The following is a 6,215-nucleotide window of genomic DNA, read 5'->3' as shown; positions in this document are numbered from 1 at the left end:
AATTTCAAGTCTAGAAATGGAGGCAATGGCAACCAACATCGTCCTGCTCCGGCTCAAAAGGATTTGAGTCATATTACCTGTTTCTCAGTCTTCATTTTTTTTTGAATTTTTGAAAAAAATTAATAAGTGTGAAACAAAATTTAAAATTCTAAACGTTTTGAAATTTCTAAACCAAATTCAAAAACAGGTACATATTTCGAAAATGAAGAATGAGAAATAGAATTCCTCTCTTCTTTTGGAGTTGGCTTGGGCGGTGGTTCAGGAAGAGTCCAATCATTATCATTCCTCAATATATTCTCTACTCCTAATGTCTCAGTTGGTTGAATAGTATCATGGTTTATTTTCGTCTGGTTTATTTTCGTGGGTTTATCTTCGTCTCACATCCCACCACCATATCTACTCACGTTAATTTTTTTACCCTCACAATAAAAACTTTACTAACCTTTTCAAAGTTTCCTAACTAGACACGTTATAAACGGGCAGGAACCGATAGCACATTACCAATAAAAACTTTCCTAACACTTTCACCTTTCCTAACTAGCCACGTTACAAACCGGCAGGAACCAATAGCACGTTACCAAACAATAAAATTCAGTTTTCTGATAATTAATCCCAAATCTCAACTTTCCTAACGCAATGATTCATATTTTCCTAACAATCTCTACTGCTAATGTCTCCTCAGTAATTAGGTCGTCGTTCGTTAGCCTCCCCATCGATCCCACGTCGCCAGCCCCACCATAGATCTTTTTCCTATGTGAGCCCCGCCCCCAGCACCGATTTTTTCGTACATGAGCCTACTTCCCAGCCGGTTTATTTTGTGCAAAACCGAAAACGCGCGTTGTCCCAGCCCACCCACCGTATCCACACCGATCTCTCTCTCTCGACCAGGCGATGCGCTAGGGTTAGCGCTTCATGCCGCCGCCCATGGTCCGATCACCGGCAGCCGTGGACGTCGCCTCCCTGCCTCCCCACCGGCACCCTGCTGCAAGGGGCTTCTCCCCTCGACATTGACGCCCCGCTAGCGGCCTCCCTCCTTGACGCCGTCTCCCACACGCCCCATGACGCTACCTCCCCACGCACTGAGTATCTCGCGAACGACCTCGCCCGTATCTTCCTCCACGCTGCAGTCGACGACACCCGACAATTCGTCCCCATTGATTCCACGCCCGTCTCCTAGCCACTGCTCTCGAGTTCAATGCGTCAAATGAGAAAGGGAGATGATGTTGGGTAGCAAGGGCAACAGGACTTCAATGCGGCGGCGACTTGAAGCCTTGGGCTACAGGTCGAGGCCTTCTGGCAGCGCTACTACATGCGGCCTGTCGGCTCCGGTGGCGGCATGTTTGGCATCACCAGCACCTTCATCGGCATATCCGAGAGCAGGCCGTGGTGGCTGCAGTGAGGGTGCGTGCGGCAGAGCAGATGGCGTTCTGAAGAGCTACTACACCTTGGATCCCGATCCCTCGCTGAAGGTGCTCGATCTTGGTGTTTGAATGCTGCTACCGTACAGCAAGGTCTGTAGCAGCTTTTGCAATGGATTCCTTTTTATGATGGTAGAGTTTATTTTGGTTTAGATTTGGTATTGTTGTTCTGTCCACTTAACCCAGTCTATAGCAACAGATTTTGATGTCGTTTCCTTGCCGACAAAGGTCATAACTTATCACGTCTGCAAATGATTTTTTGGCTGTAGTATGAATAGAGAAGTTCGGTCAGATGCAAGGCATGCTTAGCATCTCATAGTCATAGGCTACTCCGTTTTAACATTGCAGCCATCCAGGTTTTCAGTTTAAGAGATGATTTGGAAACTCATCAGCATAGAAAATTATTTACTCTAATGCAGATTACATATTAAGGCCTTAATTCTTTTATATTTGTTTTTTTTCGAGAATGAGTTCTTTTATATTTGTGCTCGTACTAGGCAATATAAGGTCTCCAGTGCAAGCATTATCCATCTTTAGCTGCTCATAAGCAGTATCCAGTTGAGGACAGGTACACTCTTGCTAAGGTTAATCTTTGATATATATAATTCGTTGCCCAGATATAGTTTGCAGGTGTATTTCCCCCCTTTTGATCAAGATTTCTGCAGTGCAGAATGGCTATTTGCAAGTGTGTTCCGGAACAATGGTTAGTGTCTAATGCAAAAGGTTTAATGACTGCAAATTATATATTGTTTCTGAGATTTGTCTAGAAATTATATGTTATCTCTGATTTTGGAGCTAGAATAATATGTGTGTTGCCTTTAGTTATATATATGTACACTCACTGGTTAACTATGGTTCTTTGGATTATTTCGGCGAACCGCTAAACAATGGACGATGCGGTTGACATTGATTAAGAAGTAGAGAGTTTGTAGGTTGTTCAAATTTACTTTTGCCAATGATCAAAGAATTGTCATTCTGGACGTACACCTATTGGGTTGCGTATCTCGCCGTCATTCATGCTGGCTCTGGTGGCTTACCTTAGGAGTACCACCAATCTTAGAACATGCTCTTAATTTGGGTAAAATATGGAAACGTTTATGGTGGACACATTTTTGATTTCATCCTTTATTAGCTAATTTGTATAGCTTATGATCTTAGAGTTAACGGCCACTTATCATATTCTTTAGGTGTGGAGTTAAAAGCTTCACACAGCTAATGACATAAATGCTATGTTAAACAATATCGACGAAGTCAGTAGTTATCTTTGTCTCTACTTTTTCGGTGACAAGTTCTATTTTTCCTATCAATGGATCAAGTTGTGTTGGGTTAACTTCAAAGTGGTACAAAAAATTTGCAGCTATTTTTTTGTTAGTAATCTTATAAGCAACAGAAAATAGCAGTATGATATTTATGTCATTGTGACATTTAAATCAGTGTTCATGCTTGTAAGTCAGGCCACCAATGTTCGTGCATATAAATCAGGATCCTTGATTTTTCCAGTGACTGTCTCTGATGTATTTCTATTTCCATCTGGCAGCTTAATTAGAATTTCTATTTCCATATCTCCCTCCTTTTTGTGAGTGATTTCAGCTCCATGAAGAACTCTCTGGTATATATGTCCCCCCAGTCTACTTATTGTAGATGTCTGATCTTGTGGATTCCTTTTGTTGGCTTTGAGTTCTTAATGCAGATGTTTTGCTTCTTCTTCAGTCATCCATACCTTTTGTATGTTTGTTCACTATACATTTTGACGACATTGGGTTTTTATAGGCATGGAGACAAGAGATGGCATCTTACGTTAAGTCTATAGATATTGTGCCCCTCGTGGAGATTAGTGTTGAAGGGTATTATGGTCCGTCTACTCTGGAACTTTTGCTCGTCATCCCAGATGATTATTCAGGGCATGTTGGAACGGACTTCGTTAGGAACCATCAAGCATTGTGAATTGATTTAGCTTCAGTTCAAATCTATTCAGGCACTTGGTATGTCTTCATTTCTAATCCCACGTGCATATATAACTGGAGTAGCTATAGCGGCTGAATTAAACCACTTCACAGAAATACGGAATTTACTTTCAGGGCCGAGCTTAGGATTTTTTTTGCTAGGTTACCTGAATCAACAGAGGAAAGTCACGTTCAATTTGTGAACACTTGGATGCAACAACATATCCACATTCTGCTATATCATCAGAAAGCAAAAACCATGAGAGGCCACAATAATCATCAAGGTAAATACATCCCTGCAGTCTTTCCTTATGTTTCATTTGCATGTTGGTTTGGTAAACTTAGCATCCTGCAGAGCCATTTTTTAAGATAGTTCAGTCATACTTGGTGCTGCACTAAAAAATACGTGTTAGAACTTTACATGCCTATAGTTAGTCCCACCAGTTTCGATGGTCAGCAATTGCAGCTATGAAGAATAGGATATCTTCTTGATATCAGGGATCAGCATCTGATCTTTTATTTGATTGGGGTTGTGATTTCATTGGGAAAATAGTTTTGTGCTGGGTATATGATCATATTTATGCTCGCACCGATGTATGCCCTTACTTATGGTTATTTTGTTGGGCAAATAAATTGCCTCAGTTTTCCTGTCGATGATAGTAATACTACCCTCAGTTTAGATCCATTTCAGAAGGTAAAGTCTCATATCAACACCTACGTAGGAGTTTCAGAATATAGACTTATAAGATTGGATACTATTTTTTGATCTGAAAAAATATCTATTGCCGATAAGAACGTATTTCACATAATATATTATTGGTTCATCCTGGAGCTTGAAATGTACTCCTTTTTTCTGTAGGGATTTCTGAAACGAGTAGAAGATTAATAACTTCTACGACATCAAAGATCTCTGTGCTTTTAGAGTATGCACCATATTGATTTACTTATTGATTTATTCACACTGTATCAGATTTTCCTTGAATGTGATACTTTATTGATTGCACCGAACACTGGAAGCAAACTGCTTTCTTAATTCAGGATTATCCTGCACCAATTTCTGTATAAGTTCTCCTTGATACCAATTTGCATACTTGCAACTGGAATTCGAGACACATATAATTCATAATGAAAATATATACGAGTATTCGCAAGGCATCGAATTTTTTAAATTACTATCAGATGGAATTTGGGAATTGGCCTTACAAAGATAATAGACAAGGAAATATCATATGTCAGTGGTTCTTTTTTTACTGGGCAGATAATGAAACTTTAGCAATTCACGAGTTGCATGAATACGGAACTCGAGATAGTCTGTTAGTATAAGTAAAAATGTTTTTCATTTTATTTCTTGGTTTGACCAAATTATATTTTACCCAAATGTATGGATGATCGAGGGTGGGAGGGAGCAAGGGAGGAATGGGGAGAGAGATTTTGCAGGTAAACATTGGTAGTACAACCACGTTCCCACATGTATGGATCATCATTGTGTTGTTACCAATATGCCAGATACCATAACTTTCATGTCTGAATGTGTTGTAGAAATGTTCTTTGATAAATGTGTTTTTAGCTCTTCATATTTTAGTAAGCACACATATCACTCCGAAAAAAAATTTAGTTGGGAGAAGGAAGAAAGGAAGAAAAGGTGAGCACTTCAACGGTAAAAAGATGCTGCCCGTTGCAACTCACGGGCATTTGGTTATTCATGTATATCAGTATGACTCATGGCATTTCTGGATTGCCAGTAGCCCTGATCTGATTGCTTGATGTACCTATATCATTTTCTTTTCAGTCACCTATTAATCCGAGCAGGGATGATGAGGGAAAAGAAATGGTCATGGTGAAAGTCAATTTAGTGCATCAAGGATTGGAGGGTGTGAGATTTGCAAGAGGTGATGGAGGACAGTTTGTAGTCAAGGAAGAGTACAAACATAAGTTGGTTGAGAATTTTTAGAGATTTAGACATATACTTTTGCAATCTATAAGAGGATCAAATATGTTTTGGGTTGATGCTTATGTCCCATGCAAGAAATGGGGATGAATTTTAAACACCACGGCACCGTGGCTCTCTGGCAAACGTTGAGGTATTTGCTTTTGTAATTCTAGTAAATCCATAACTCGTCTGAAATTTATGAATCTTGGCATGCTATCATGGAATGGCATCAACATGCTGGGGTAAAAAATATTGTCACATTTGGGGCAGGTTATGGTATAAGCTTCTCACAAGAAGCCTCATGGTTACGGTAGGGAAACGTGTCACCTTTATGGACAAAACGATATTCATCGCCTCTTTTTGCTTTCAATTTTTTTTCTGGTGTAACATAGAACAACATGAGTGTCGTGTTGAATTTTGGAATTTTTGGGGTTCGTTTGGACATTTTTATATGTTAACTGAGTTCTCTAGGCATTTATGTGCATAATTCAAATTTGAACTACATGCACATGCTCCAGTGCATAAAAATGGGTTGAAAAATCAAATGTGTGTCCTTGGTTGCATGCTTAGGTCACATATAGGAAATGAAAATGAACGTCAAACACCTTGACACAGTCGCTCGGCCTCTAACATTGAGATACATGGTTTTAAAGTTCTAGTAAATCGAAAATTCGTATGAATTTCATGAAACTTGACATGATATCATGAAACGGCATCAACATGCCGTGGTAAAAACATTATTCCATTTAGGGCAGGTTTAGGTATAAGCTTCTCACAACAAAGCCTGATGGTTTCGATAGGGAACGTGCCACCTTTGTGGACAAGACGATATCCGTCGACTCTTCTTGCTTTCAAATTTTTCTAGGGTCAACATAGAACAACATGAGTGTTGTGTCAATTTTTGAGATTTTTCGGGGTCTGCTT

At 39.7% G+C, this 6,215-nt stretch overlaps 1 long non-coding RNA gene across 8 annotated transcripts; it reads left to right on the top strand.

Annotated features, from left to right (window-relative positions):
* The first annotated feature begins 328 nt into the window (after nt 1-328).
* On the top strand, nt 329-5,510 carry LOC109770034 (uncharacterized). 8 transcript variants are annotated; one of them, XR_002234482.4, is made up of 5 exons: nt 818-1,511; nt 1,916-2,121; nt 3,189-3,400; nt 3,524-3,645; nt 4,221-5,510. It is a non-coding gene; the product is annotated as an uncharacterized lncRNA (long non-coding RNA). The 8 variants fall into 8 exon arrangements; XR_012204929.1 differs by having other exon boundaries at nt 818-2,121; nt 4,221-4,284; nt 5,151-5,510; XR_012204927.1 differs by having other exon boundaries at nt 329-2,121; nt 2,956-3,400.
* Nucleotides 5,511-6,215: the final 705 nt, after the last annotated feature.

The sequence above is a fragment of the Aegilops tauschii genome, chromosome 3 (genome assembly GCF_002575655.3).
Source record: "Aegilops tauschii subsp. strangulata cultivar AL8/78 chromosome 3, Aet v6.0, whole genome shotgun sequence".
NCBI classification, from domain to species: domain Eukaryota; kingdom Viridiplantae; phylum Streptophyta; class Magnoliopsida; order Poales; family Poaceae; genus Aegilops; species Aegilops tauschii.
Note: the sequence above shows the minus strand (reverse complement) of the source record. Positions and strands in the feature narration are given on the sequence as shown.